The following is a 14,384-nucleotide window of genomic DNA, read 5'->3' as shown; positions in this document are numbered from 1 at the left end:
CTTTACCCCCTTCCCTTGGATTTTTGTAACCAAAGTGTATGATCCTGCATTTTTTAGCATTAAATCTGAGTTGCCAATTGCTGGATCATTCTTCAAGCTTCGCCAGATACAACTGCATGCTATCCATGCTCTCCAGGGTGTCTACCCTATTACAAAGTTTGGTATCATCTGCAAAGAGACAAACCTTACTAGACAGTCCTTCTGAAATATCACTCACAAAGATGTTAAAAAGAGCCAGCTCAAAGACCAATCCCTATGGTACCCCATGGATAACATCCTTTTCCTCAGATCAAACTCCGTTTACCACTACCCTCTTTCTCTTTCCATTTCAACAGTTTTTAACCCAGTCAGTCACACTAGTGCCCATACTGAGAGTACTCAGTAGAGAATGACACAGGGAAAAAAATTTGTCCCCGTCCCGTGGGTTATGTCTCCGTCCCCAACCCATCCCACTGGGCTTTGGTCTCATCTGCAAAAGCCTCAAAACTTATGATTGTATATTTAAATCTTTTTATTAAAGTACAAAAAGGAACAATATGTTGTGCAACTGTTGTGTAAAAATTACAAATAGAAAACAACAACAAGGAGCAGCTATAACCACCCTCCTACCACCACTACCCTCTACCCTTCCAACCCCAACAATAGCTGATTTCTACTACCCAAAGGAATCCTAATCCACCCTGTTAAAATGTCCAGGGGTACCCTAACCCATTATAAACCATAAAGCTGTATGTCTCTGTTGATCACCCCACCCCTCACCTATCCACACCCATCCTGTTAGAATATCAATGATATGCTTTGATGTCCCCAAGCATACCTCCTACCCACCCCCATCCTCCCACCCTGTCAGACTGTCATAGTAATGCTTGAATGTTTTCACTTATATACACTGTCAGCTAGCACATTTGCTTATTTCCGATCTGACGAAGAAGGGCAACCTTCGAAAGCTAATCAAGAAATGTATTACGTTATGTCCAATAAAAAAGGTATCATCTTATTTTCTTTTCCATGTTTTATTTTGTTTGATTTCTATTGATTGCCTTTAAAAGAACTCCTTTCAGTTCTACCCACTGCTATTCTACTTCCTTCACGCTTTCAAGGAAATGAAGCAAATTGGTGAGGGAAGACTTCCCTTGGCTGAACCTGTCCCATTAAACCATGTTTGTCTATGTGTTCTATAATTTTAATCTTTATAATAGTTTCCACTATTTGGCCCAGCACTGACGTGAGGTTTACTGGTCTGTAATTTTCCAGATCACCCCTGGAACCCTTCTTAAAAATTGAGGTCACATTGGCAACCCTTCAATCTTCAGGTACTACGGACAATTTTAACGATAGGAGGTTACATATTACTAACAGCAGATCAGCAATGTAATGCCAGAGTTCTTTGAGTACCCTTGGATGTATGCCATCTGGTCCAGGTGATTTACTACTCTTTAATTTGTCAATTCGGCTCAGTACATCTTCCATGTTTACTGAGATTTTTTTCAGCTCCTCCGCATCATCACCTTTGAAAACCAATTCTTTGATAGATGGACACCCTCTCTGCTCAGTAATGAGTGGCATATCGAGGACAGGGTGGTGAGGGTGGCCCACCCTGAATGCAGATCATAAGGAGGTGCAGCCATAGGTGCCCCCCCCACTGACTGGTGTGGTATCGCTCTCCCTCCTTTCTTCACCCCCCCCCCCCCACTGCTGGCATGCAAACTTCCAGGCCTCTGGCAGCATCAGCTATGTAAGCACTGCTTTCGGCCAGCTCTGGAAGCCTTCTCTGTACAATGTAATGCGTATGCAGGAAGCTGTACAAAGTAGGCTTTTGGGGCAGGCAGAAGGCAGCACATACATCACTGATGCTGCCAGCGGGTCTGTAAGCTTGGAAGCCTGCAGAGAAGGCAAGAGTGGAGAGAGTGGGGAAAGCGATGCCAGACAGAAGGGGAAGAGGGTTAGAGAAAGGAGGGAAAGCGATGCCAGACCACAAGGCAAGGTGAAAGGAGGAAAAGCAATTCCAGACTGGGGAAGGGAAAGAGAAAGGGGGTGAAGAGGGAGAGCGATGCGATGCCACAACACAGAGAAAAGGTAGGGATGCCAGACCACAGGGGAAGGGGAAAAGGGTGGAGAGATGAGAAAGAGCAAAGGGGAAGGAGGAAGCGAGGGGGATGTAAGCTGGACCCACCTGGGGGAGGGGGGAAGTCTGGGAAAAAGCTGGATCTGGGGAGAGGGAAAACGAGATGCAGTACTATGGGGCAGGAGAAAGAAGAGGGAGAGATATTCCACTTTTTTCCTCTCTCTTGCACTCCCACCCCAGGGCCAGCAACATGGGAACAGAAAGGGGGAGTGATGAGGACACAGAGGGCAGATGCTGAACGGTGGGGGGGGGGGGGGGGGGGGGGGGGGGGGGGGGGAGTGAACATGGACAGGGACACAGAGGGGAGGTTATGGGTAGGAGAGATAGGGAGCCAGAGGGAATAATGGTGGATATGAAGAAATAAAAAAATAAAAAAAGTCAAATAGACAGAAGACAGTGGTAAGTAGAAGACAGATACAGATGAGGATAGAGAACACAGGACAGATAAAATGGAGAGAGAGAGGTGGCCACAGGCTGGATGGAAGAAGTAGAGAAGGTGGGTAGACACCATATGGAAAGGGGGAGCGAGAGCAGTCGCTGGATGGAAGGGGGGGGGGGGAGAGAGAGAGAGAGAGAGAAAGAAAAGATGCTAGATGGGAGAGAGGGGGCAAGATAGGATATTGTAACAGCAGTATACTGTTCTGACCTGAGGAAGGAGGTTTTGGCCTCTGAAAGCTAACTGAAAAATGTATTAGTCCAATAAATTGGTATTATCTTACTTGCTGTTTTTATTTTGTTTTACTTCTATTAGTTAATTTGTAAAGTGGTGATTGGTATTTAACAGGATTTTTTTCAAATTCACATCTGCTATCTTTATATTTTGCACAGTACTAGAAGACATGAATCACTGTTTCTGTGGTGTTGCATTGTATGCAGAATTTGGCTTCTTGGGGGTTCAGTTTAATTTTTGTCTACATATTTATATTTTTAATTCGTGGTTACTTATTCTATACTGGGTGAGGATGTATCTGTGTTTACTAATCTGGCTTGCTTAGTTTTACAATGGGTGTACTTATGTTCTAGTGATCACTGCAATGTTTAAGATGCACCCTTGTGTGAATTGTGGATTATTGCTAAAAAGAATGAAAATGATTGACCCTGGGTGTCAAATGCACTAGGTACACCACTGGTGAATAGACAGGAGGCCCTAGAAAGAGTTCCGAGCACAGAACTGTTCAGGCAGCACAGGGAAGTAGAACCAGAGACAGGGAACAAGATGATTAGAAAGATAAAATCATTAGACAACAAAGGTAAGATAAATGATTTTATTTTTAGTTTAGTAATTGAAATATATGTCAGTTCTGAGAATCATGCAGTTCATTTTTTAATTGATGTACAGCCCTAATATTTTCTAATATATAAACTTCATTTCATTGTAATATTTCCCTACTAACACTATGACCAGTACTTGTGCTTGAGAACACACACAAAGTTCTCTCACATAATCTAGCTTCTGCATGCCTCAAGTTTTAAAGCTGCATCTTCATCATACCCAACAAAGCCTCGAAATTCTTTAGAATCACCCAAATAGTATCCAAGCCAGAGGCGTTGGCCACACCTTGATTTTCAGGAGGGCCTGAGCTCAAAGTGGGGGAATATTTTGCCCCACCTCCCTGCCACACTCTGCAACCCCACATACATGGGCTGGCGGGGGTCCACAAGCCCCGCTAGCAGAAGCCTTCCAGTGGCGATAACTCTGCACTGCGCTGCCTGCCCTGCTGTCCCGCCCTGGCGTGCATGCTCAGTTTTAGTAAAATTCAGCATGCGCAAAAAACTCATGCATGGTCAGTTTTGGCTGAACCGAAACCATGGTTGTAGCCTTTTGGAGGAAACCAAAATCAGACAGAAGAAGGATTGGGGGATAGTTCCAGCACCATAACTGAAACTCAGACAGAAGAAGGATTTTGGACTATTTTCAGCACCGTAACTGAAACTCAGTTGGCCTCTAACCTACACCTATAAACAGAGATAACTTTGTGCATGAGATACAAGCACTATTTCTAATGTATGCAAATCTCTTTTATTCATATTCACATGGGACATCCTGAAAACCCAACTGGTTGTACGAGTCCATAAGGCTGGGACAAGAACTGCTTTAGAGTAAGCACACAAAAACACAGCTCAAAGCTCGGTAATCCCAGATCTCACAGCAGCCCAGTCATTTGTAAGATTTTGATGTTTGTACAAATGACCCGATATTCAAAAGCACTTATTCGATTAGGGGCCCTTTTACAGAGCAGCAGCAGCAACAACAGCAACAGCAAGCCCAATGTGGGCTTACTGCTTGCTCTTTTGGGACTGGCACCAGCCCAAAGTGGTCGCCAGCGGTAGTCCCACCCTGAGCGTTTGCCTTTTCTGGGGGAAAAAGAAAACCCCAGAAATGGCTTGTGTGGCGGATACCAGGTATTGCTACGCGCTGCCAGGTTACTGTGGGGCCCTTATCGCCACCTCAACAGGTGGTGGTAAGGGCTCCCCGTCGCATGGCCATGTGGTAAGAGTTCTCATATTGAATGGCCATGTGTGCTGGGGGCTTTTTTTACACGTTGCGGTACAAACAGCCCCCACCACCAGCACAGGGCACTTTTTCCCGCAGGTTGGTAAAAGGGCCCCTAGAGTTGCACTGGGACAGAAATTTCACCTATCACTGCCTATCCCCTATAGAATCTAACCTATACCCACCTATACCTCCAAGACCCATTTCATCCCCACAATTAATCTCCTCCAACTACACCATACCTGCACAAGTTCACACTATTATTCACTTGCTTGCGGCCCTCTGTTTCCTCCCAGTTCCCTGTTTCCTCCCAAACTCAACAGCCTCCCTTGGTTTCTGGACGGTATTCATAATTGCTGGCTGGGGCTGGCTGGGTTCACATCAGGCTCTGCAACTTAGATTAAATAATTAAATTTTCTGCTTATTTACAACCCAAACTTTTACTGACTTCTGCTCAGTCTGTATTGAGGCACCAGTCCTCAATTTTACTTGACCTTCTTCCACTTATTTTGGCTGGAGAAAGAAAGGAAATGTTATTTTCCCTTCACATTACAAATATAACTCTCCTCATGCCCTGTAATCGGAGCTGGATCTTTATTTACATCTAACCCTCTTCCTTGACAACAAAGAAAAAGCCTATAGCAACCTGCATCAATTGGACCATCCAAGGACATCAGAACCAGAAACTCTAAAGTTCATACCTGAAATCATTGAGTTAAAAAATGTATTTTAACGGTATAATCTATTTCTAAAATTCTGAATCTGTTAGATTCCTTAAAACTTAAGGCAAAGATCAAAACCTCTGCAAAGTTGTTCACATTGTAGTGCTAAGTACAGCCATTCAGTGGCGTATCAAGAGGGGGGGGGGTTCGCCCCGGGTGCACGCCGCTGGGGGGGTGCCGCGTGCCTGTTGGCCGAGTCTGCTCGTTTCCTCCCTGCTGCTCCCTCTGTGCGGAACAGGTTACTTCCTGTTCCGGGGCAGAGGGAGCAGCAGGGAGGGAACGAGCGGACTCGGTCAACAGGTGCGCGGCACCCCCCAGCAGGTAAAAATGCAGCGGGGGGGGGGGGGCGCTGCACCCTTGGGGGGGAGCGCATTGGCGATCCGCCCCGGGTGTCAGGCAGCCTAGGAACGCCACTGCAGCCATTTGTTTCTCTATTGCTGGAAGCCTTTGATCTCACAGGCCTGGTCTAAATTTACAACTTAAAGGGTCTGTTCTTTTAGACTATTTGCCTTAACCATGCATTGCCAACTAGTAAGAATGCTGATGTACAGGTTGAACTGCACAGGGGGACCCAGTGCCACCCAGTGAAATTTTGACTAACTAGTTTCTGACACAAAAAATGTGTCATGCAAGCATCCCAGTGGTGTGTGGGAGGAAGCCACAATCCCCACCAGCCAAAGAGAAGGGAAAAGTGCAAGAGATCAAACTCCTACATAACAGTAATTAAAAGATCACCTCATTGCCACACCAAAGCTACCCCCAGCACCCACAGACCACCCTTGGGAACAATAGGATCAAGCTGCAAAGGAATCCTCGGTGATCCGTGATGCCATAAATGAACAGCATCTTGACATCCTAGGAATAAGTGAAACCTGGCTAGATGAAAGTGGGGGTTTACCACTGGCTGAACTATGCCCAACAGGTTTCAACATCCAACATCAACCAAGACCAGGAAAACGGGGTGGAGAGGTAGCAGTCTTAATTCGGGATACAATCAAACTGCGCAGAATATCCACCCCCTAGCTACATGAGTCAGAATCTCTTTTAATCCAACTTGAAGATGAGAAACCAATCTGGCTGCTCATGATATACCGAGCACCTCGTAACAATACATTATCTGTGCAAGAACTCCTAGACCTGATTACTCAAGTGACCCTAAATTACCAGATACCACCACAGCTGCCTTTCTGGACACGATGACAGCACTAGGATTTACACAGGTGATAATTCTCCAACCCACAAAAAGGGTCACATACTAGACCTGGTATTCTACAAAGAGGTGGATACCCCAGAATTCTGGGATAACAGTTTAGAAATAACACCCCTATCATGGTCAGCCCATTTTCTAATTAAATTCTCCCTAAGTGATCACCTGAAACAAATGGCACCTCCCAGAGTTTAGGAGATCAGAGACAAAAAAAAAAAGCTGACCACCAGGGCTTTTTTTGAGGGGGTACTTGGGGGTACTGAGTACCGGCACCTTTTTCATTGTCTGCTAAAATTGACCTATGGTCCCCAAGTTTTAATGAAAGAGCTCAGGCTCTACACACTAATTCTGCCTTATCATAGATTCTGTGACTGGTTGCAGGGAGCCTGGCTATTGTGGGGTGGGTCCCTCAGTGATCATACCACCCCTGAAGGGTGACCTGGCATTTGAGTACCGGCACCTTTTCCACTAGAAAAAATGAACTGCTGACCACTAAGAATTTCCTAGAGGCCTTGGACTATCCACATGTGGATGAAAAAACAACAACAGTGTCAGAACAAGTTGACAGCTGGAATACACACTTAGCCAAGACCTTTTAGAAAACAGCACCACTAAAAAAGGTCTTATGCCCCACTCACAAACGCTCACCTTGGTTTTCTCCAGAACTTCAGATCCTTAAATGCGAAGGACGAAAACTGGAAAGGAGATGGCGTAAATCTCGCCTGGATGAAGACAGGCTAAACTGTAGGAAGCACATGGCAAAGTACCGCCAAGCTTTAACAGCAACCAAAGAACAGTATTTCTCTCAATGCATTGCCCAGGCTTCCAATTCAACCAAGCAATTGTTCAGTATAGTAAACAGCCTATTGCAACCCCCACAACAGAACCAGCCTGCCCAGTCTAAACTGAACTGCAATGATTTTGAGGCACACTTTGCCAACAAAATTAAAAGTCTCCGTCAGAATGTATAGGTAATCCCACCCTGTCCCCAACCAGTCAACCAGGGGTGCACGAACTCGCCCTCTCCTGACAGAGACAGATGGGGACATTTAAACCAATGACAGAGGAGAGCCTTGACAAAATCCTAAGAGAACTTCGACCAACTACCTGCTCCCTCAACCCCTACCCATCAAAGATAATGCAGCAGGCAAGTATGGGCCTCACAGAAGGTGCCAGAAAAATTGTGAACACCTCTCTTTCTAATGGGCAACTAAGAACAGCATTAAAAAGGGCAGTGGCTCACCCTCTGCTAAAGAAAAACCTTGACCAGGACAAACTTGAAAGTTACAGGTCAGTATCCAACATCTCGTTTCTAGGGAAACTCATAGAACAAACAGTCTGTGTTCAACTTAATGACTGGCTAGAAAAGAGAAACTGGCTAGATCCATGTCAATCTGGATTCAGACCCTACTAGATGATCTTCACAGAAACCGAGACAAGGGATTCGCCTCGATATTAGTACTGTTAGATTTCTCAGTGGCTTTTGACATTGTGGATCATGATACCATGCTAGCACGACTGACAGAAACAAGTATCAATGGAACAGTACTTGCCTGGTTCAGATCCTATCTATCAGACAGGAAACAATCCATAATGTTTGACAGCAACTCATCACCACCATGGACACTGACATGTGGGTTAACATAAGGATCAATACTGTCACCTATTCTGTTCAATATCTACCTCAGCTGAGCTGATTCAGTCAATGAACACTCAGTTCTATATCTATGCGGATGATGTGCAGCTACTCATACCCACTGAACCTGACTTATCTACAGCCTTGAATAAACTGTTTACCTGTCTAACATCAACTTAAGAATGGGCTAAACACAATAAACTTTGCCTGAACCCACGTTAAACCGAGCTTCTCTGGGTCCCTTACACAAACTGACATCAAAATCCCTTTTGGGAAGTACAAACTCCCCCTCAAATCACAAGTCAGGAACCTTGGAATACAATTAGATTCAACACTTACTCTGATTCTCCAAATCCAAGCAACCTTCAAGATCTGCTTCTACTATTTGCGTCAACTACGTTGCCTCTCTGCTTACATCGAGAAGGTAAATCTTATCCCAGTTGTGCAAGCCATGATAACAACAAGAATGGATTACTGCAATGCACTATAAAATGGTCTGAGAACCCCTTGAAGGGAAAAAAAAAATGCCATCAAAGCCATGAGCAGGGACGGTGAGAATAATAAAATGGAGGCATTCCCGCCAAAACAAAGCTCACTGAAGCGCCCAAGAACACCGTATCGGGCCTCCCCGATACTGGTGCCGCTGATGCAGAGGCTCCTGTTTCTGACTAAATATCCAGCCCTGCACAGCACTTTGCATGGCTTCTCACTCTGAGAACAGCAGCAGAGCTGTTCTACTATGGTGCTGAAACTGGCACTTTATTTTTTTTAAACCTGTGCTGCAGACAAAAATGGCAAAGGGAAAAGGAAAGGCCAGCCGAAAAGGGGAGAAAGGGAGGTGCTTTGCTCGGTTGCTTTTTTAAAAAACATATAGTGGCTGCCTCTCCCTGCCTGCACAGCTCTTCCACCGAAGAGTCTGAGGCACAATCAAGGACACAAGAGCATCACACCAATGCTATGGAGGACATGGGGGGGGAGGGACCCGGCCATCCGAGTGTGACACCCCCGAGGCTGTAAGAGACCCCCACGGGCCTCAGCCTCCACCAACAGGCAAAACCTTGGATGCACAGCCTGGGCCCAACTCCCTACACAGAGGAACCCTCTGATAAAGCTTAAAAAACAAACCAAACAGAAATAAACCATAGAAGAGAGATAGCAAGGAATGAGACTGAAGGGCTAATCACCTTCCACCTGCTGGAGACTGAGATTACTGGATCTTTCTCTAGCTGGCAAGGGCTCTTATTGGCTCTCTCTCTCTAGAGTCACAGTTCTCAGTCTCCACCTGCTGGAAGGCATACACAACCCATCAGTCACATTCTGGGCCGGTCCGGAGGGACGCTAAGGAAGACTGGATTATTGCAATGCACTATACAATGGTCTGACTACAAAGGGCCTGCAGCAGCAAGAGTCATAGAATGTTGCAAGCGATGTGACCACATCACACCATTTTTGCAAAAACTTTGTTGGCTACCAGTACAATACAGGGCTAAATTTAAAACTCTATGTCTGATCTTCAAGACCCTGAAAGGGAATGGCCCCGAGTACCTGAAGAATAGGATGATCCTCCACACACCGCCAAGGACACTAAGGTCCTCCCAAGGACTATTACTAACCATACCCTCTCCAATAGACATTACATGATGTGATAACCGCAAGTGAGCCTTCTCCGAAGTAGCCCCCACACTCTGAAATGCACTGCCCAAAAGGCTGCGCTTAACACAAGACTATCTCTACTTCAGGAAGCAGGTGAAAGCTAGGCACTTCAACCAGGCCTTTAATTGAAGAAGTACCAAACTTGTTAGACTCATTCACACACACAAGGAGTGACTCAGACTGCACATACTGCAATAAATATTTACTCTTGCCTTAGCTGAGATAATGTGTAACCATCTCTCTGACCTCGTGTGCAACTTTCTTTAAATTTGTCACCTTACTTTCTAACTCTTCTTACTCTCTTACCTATCTATATGTTACATATTGGCTTTACCCTTCACTATCAATTAAAATGTTCTATTACGTATTGCGTTGGCATCGTAAGTAGTATACCATGCCATACTTTGTAGTGTTTGAATATTTTTACTGCTGTAATTGCCTATTGCTCATGTTTGATCTACTCTTACTGTACATACACCGCCTTGAGTGAATTCCTTCAAAAAGGCAATAAATAAATCTTAAAAAATAAATATTCAACCAATGAGTGTTCGAAGCTTGATTCTGGTGTTCCAGCTGCCTCTCTGGGCATTCCAAGCCTCATTCTAGTGCTCCAGTTGCCTTTCTCACTTAATTCCAAGCCTCATTCTGAACTCACCAGAAATTTTGACTACACTCCAATGGCAAATTCTTCCATACCCGCAAGATTCCTGCAATCCCCATTCCCATGTAGCAAATTCAGATAGCAGTATTTATAAGGAAAAGTGCTACTGACTGGGGCCAGACAGCGGCACTATCTGAATAGAGCTGCAGAAAGTTACTACTGATTGCCTTGGTGTTATCTGGACAATGCTGAGGCACTTTAGGGTGGAACAAAGACAGTCCCCAGTGACATCAGGTGTTAGGTTTTCAAAAGCAGGAACTTGGATCGTAAGCCCTTGGGCCACTGCTGAGGAGCGGCAGTGGCAGGCAAACCACCCCACACCAGAAACCAGACAGAACTCAGATAGGAACAGCAAGACTTCATCTGCACTAGCCACCCTTCCCCAGGAGTTGAGCCCCTGGCTGCAGGCGGCCGACAGGACAGGGTAGGAACTGGAAGCTGCAAGCAGCCACTAAAACAGGGAACACGAGACAGAACTGAAAGCTGCCAGGCAGCCACTGAAAAAGAAACACAGATAAACAGAAACTAAACACAAAAGACAAACAAGGAACAAGACTAGGAAACAAACCAATCCCAAGCCAAACTACACACAGACTAACCAGAATCAGACAAGAACTAGAATAAAAGCCAAACTAGGCTGAAGTGCAACAAGCACCAACAAACCAGGGCCTTAGGCGATGCAAAGACAAAGCAGAGAGTTTCCAAATGGCTAATAAGCCCAGCAGCAGCTGAGGCTCAAGCTGCAGCAATCACCAGGCAGCTATGGCTGCAGTGCTGGCTCAAACAAGCCAAGCAAGTCTGGCAGGCCGGAAGATCCGGACTGGACTGGGCTGAAATCTGGAACGGGAAACAGCACACAGACAATCCAATGCAGCCAGCACACAGAGACAGAGACAGAACTAACTCAGAAAGAACAGACAGAAGCTAGTTCAGAAGCTGACCACCGGAAATAGGGTGAGTCTGAGAGGGGTCATGACCACAGACGTGACATCAGGTTGGCAGCCTATTTAGTTCTCTAACTGAACAACATTAAAAACATTCAGCCTGGATAAAGTTGAGGGTAGCTCAGCCTTTTTGCTTTCATCCTTTGGGGTTCTGCATGTACTTGGGACCTGGATTGGCCACTGTTGGCTACAGGATACTGGGCTTGATGGTGTATTCTTCCCTTCTGACCGAAAATACACCAGAATCCTGGTGTATGCGGCCCTTCTGATGAGAAACAGAGCTGAATCTAGGTGGATGCTGCCCCTTAGACAATGAATACAGCTGGATTTAGGTGTGAGCAGGAACAATATTTTTAAATGCTGTTTTGCTGATTTAAAATTTTATGTTATATGTTCATAGGGCGAAGCTTTAAAATAAATGACATTTTTGTCAAATTTAAAACAATGACACACATAGGCATCAAAACTTTTGCAAGTATTTTGATAGATGACTATCTTTATTGTCATCATGAAGAAAAAAGTAGGCATCTAGAGCTCCAATGAAAACCACAATACAGCACTGGAATTAACAAAGCAGCTTACGCAGTAATGACAAATATATTTTGAAAATAACCCTCCCCCCTTCACAGACCCTTGAAAATTCCACCAGACCCCCACAACTCCTCTTAGATCTTCTCCCCCCACCCCATCCCCTTACAAGAGAGAATGCAAATCTACTTTGCTATTGGTTTTGACAAACGGAGATGGCTGCTGTACTACTACTACTTAACATTTCTAAAGTGCTACTAGGGTTACGCAGCACTGTACAATTTACATAGAGGGACAGTCCCTGCTCAAAGAGCTTACAATCTAGTAGACAAGTGAACGGTCAAATTGGGGCAGTCTGGATTTACTGAATGGTAAGAGTTAGGTGCCGAACGCAGCAATGAAGAGGTGGGTTTTAAGCAGAGACTTGAAGATGGGCAGCGAGGGGGCTTGGCGTATGGGCTCAGGAAGGTTGTTCCAAGCATAGGGTGAGGCGAGGCAGAATGAGCGGAGCCTGGAGTTGGCGGTGGTGGAGAAGGGTACAGAGAGGAGGGCTTTGTCCTGTGAATGGAGGTTTCGGGCGGGAACGTAAGGGGAGATGAGGGTAGAAAGGTAGTGAGGGGCAGCAGACTGAGTGCATTTGTAGGTAAGAAGGAGAAGCTTGAATTGAATGCAGTATCTGATTGGAAGCCAGTGAAGTGACCTGAGGAGAGGGGTGATATGAGTATATCGGTTCTGGCGGAATATAAGACGTGTGGCAGAGTTCTGAACGGATTGAAGGGGGATAGATGGCTAAGTGGGAGGCCGGTGAGGAGTAAGTTGCAGTAGTCAAGGCGAGAGGTAATGAGAGCGTGGACGAGAGTTCGGGTGGTGTGTTCGGAGAGGAAAGGGCGAATTTTGCTGATGTTAAAGAGGAAGAAGCGACAGGTCTTGGCTATCTGCTGGATATGCGCAGAGAAGGAGAGGAAGGAGTCAAAGATGACTCTGAGGTTGCGGGCAGATGAGACGGGGAGGATGAGGGTGTTATCAACTGAGATAGAAAGTGGAGGAAGAAGAGAAGTGGGTTTTGGTGGAAAGATGATGAGCTCGGTCTTGGACATGTTCAGTTTCAGGTGGCGGTTGGACATCCAGGCAGCAATGTCGGATAAGCAGGCTGATACCTTTGCCTGGGTCTCCGCGGTGATGTCTGGTGTGGAGAGATACAGCTGAGTGTCATCAGCATAGAGATGATACTGGAAACCATGAGATGAGATCAGGGAGCCCAGGGAGGAGGTGTAGATTGAGAAGAGAAGGGGTCCAAGGACAGATCCCTGGGGAACACCAACAGATAAGGGGATGGGGGTGGAGGAAGATCCATGAGACTGAACTCTGAAGGTGCGGTGGGAGAGATAGGAGGAGAACCAGGAGAGGACAGAGCCCTGGAACCCAAATGAGGATAGTGTGGCAAGAAGTAAGTCATGATTGACAGTATCAAAAGCGGCGGATAGATCGAGGAGGATGAGGATGGAGTAGTGGCCTCTGGATTTGGCAAGGAACAGGTCATTACAGACTTTAGAGAGTGCTGTTTCTGTCGAGTGTAGAGGGCGAAAACCAGATTGATGTGGATCAAGGATGGCATGAGAGGAGAGAAAATCAAGGCAGCGGCTGTGAACGGCACGCTCAAGTATTTTGGAGAGGTAGGAAGGAGGGAGATGGGGGTGGTAGTTGGAGGGACAGGTAGGGTCAAGTGATGGTTTTTTTGAGGAGAGGTGTGACTACGGCGTGCTTGAAGGTGTCAGGGACAGTTGCAGTAGAGAGAGAGAGAGGTTGAGGATATGACAGATGGAGGGGGTGACAGTATGCTGTAGGGGGACCGGCTTCAACTTTATAGTCATACTGTCTCCTGTGGACCTGATAAGCTTATCCCATGTCCCCTCATTTATCCTCAAGTAGATAAGGGTTTTCAGTTTTGGCACAGTACAAAATATAAGAAAACCACTGGACTGCATTAGGGGCTTATAACCCATTTAGTTATGTTTAAACAAAAGAGATCTACATGAAACAAAATATTTATTTTTATTTGGAGTTATAAGACCACTTGCCCCTGAAACATGTTCCAAAACAGAATAATCTATTTGTGTATCTAAAAGGTAAACTTCTACAAAACAGATGAAAATGTGATTTCATGTTCCTCAATGAAAGCAGAGTTTGATTCTACTTCCATTTAATTTCAATACATTCCATCGTCTTTATCAACACCAGGCTTCCCAAGGCAGATTACAACCAGGTAAGATGAACCCATCAGGAAACAGAATATTCTCTCACTGAAATCTGGCCATCTGAATTTTATAGAAGCACACTGAAGAAAAATGAGCACAAACTACAGAATTTATAATTGCTGTTTCTTTTTTGATATTTAGTGATATTCAATTATGTCT

At 45.5% G+C, this 14,384-nt stretch overlaps 1 protein-coding gene across 2 annotated transcripts in view; it reads right to left on the bottom strand.

Moving 5' to 3' along the window:
• The window catches only part of MON1A (MON1 homolog A, secretory trafficking associated), a 79,723-nt gene that overhangs the window by 64,473 nt on the left and 866 nt on the right, over positions 1 to 14,384 (bottom strand). The window lies entirely within an intron of this gene.

The sequence above is a fragment of the Microcaecilia unicolor genome, chromosome 6, assembly GCF_901765095.1.
Source record: "Microcaecilia unicolor chromosome 6, aMicUni1.1, whole genome shotgun sequence".
Lineage (NCBI taxonomy): Eukaryota > Metazoa > Chordata > Amphibia > Gymnophiona > Siphonopidae > Microcaecilia > Microcaecilia unicolor.
The sequence above is the reverse complement of the archived record's forward strand: the minus strand, read 5'-3'. Positions and strand labels throughout refer to the sequence as shown.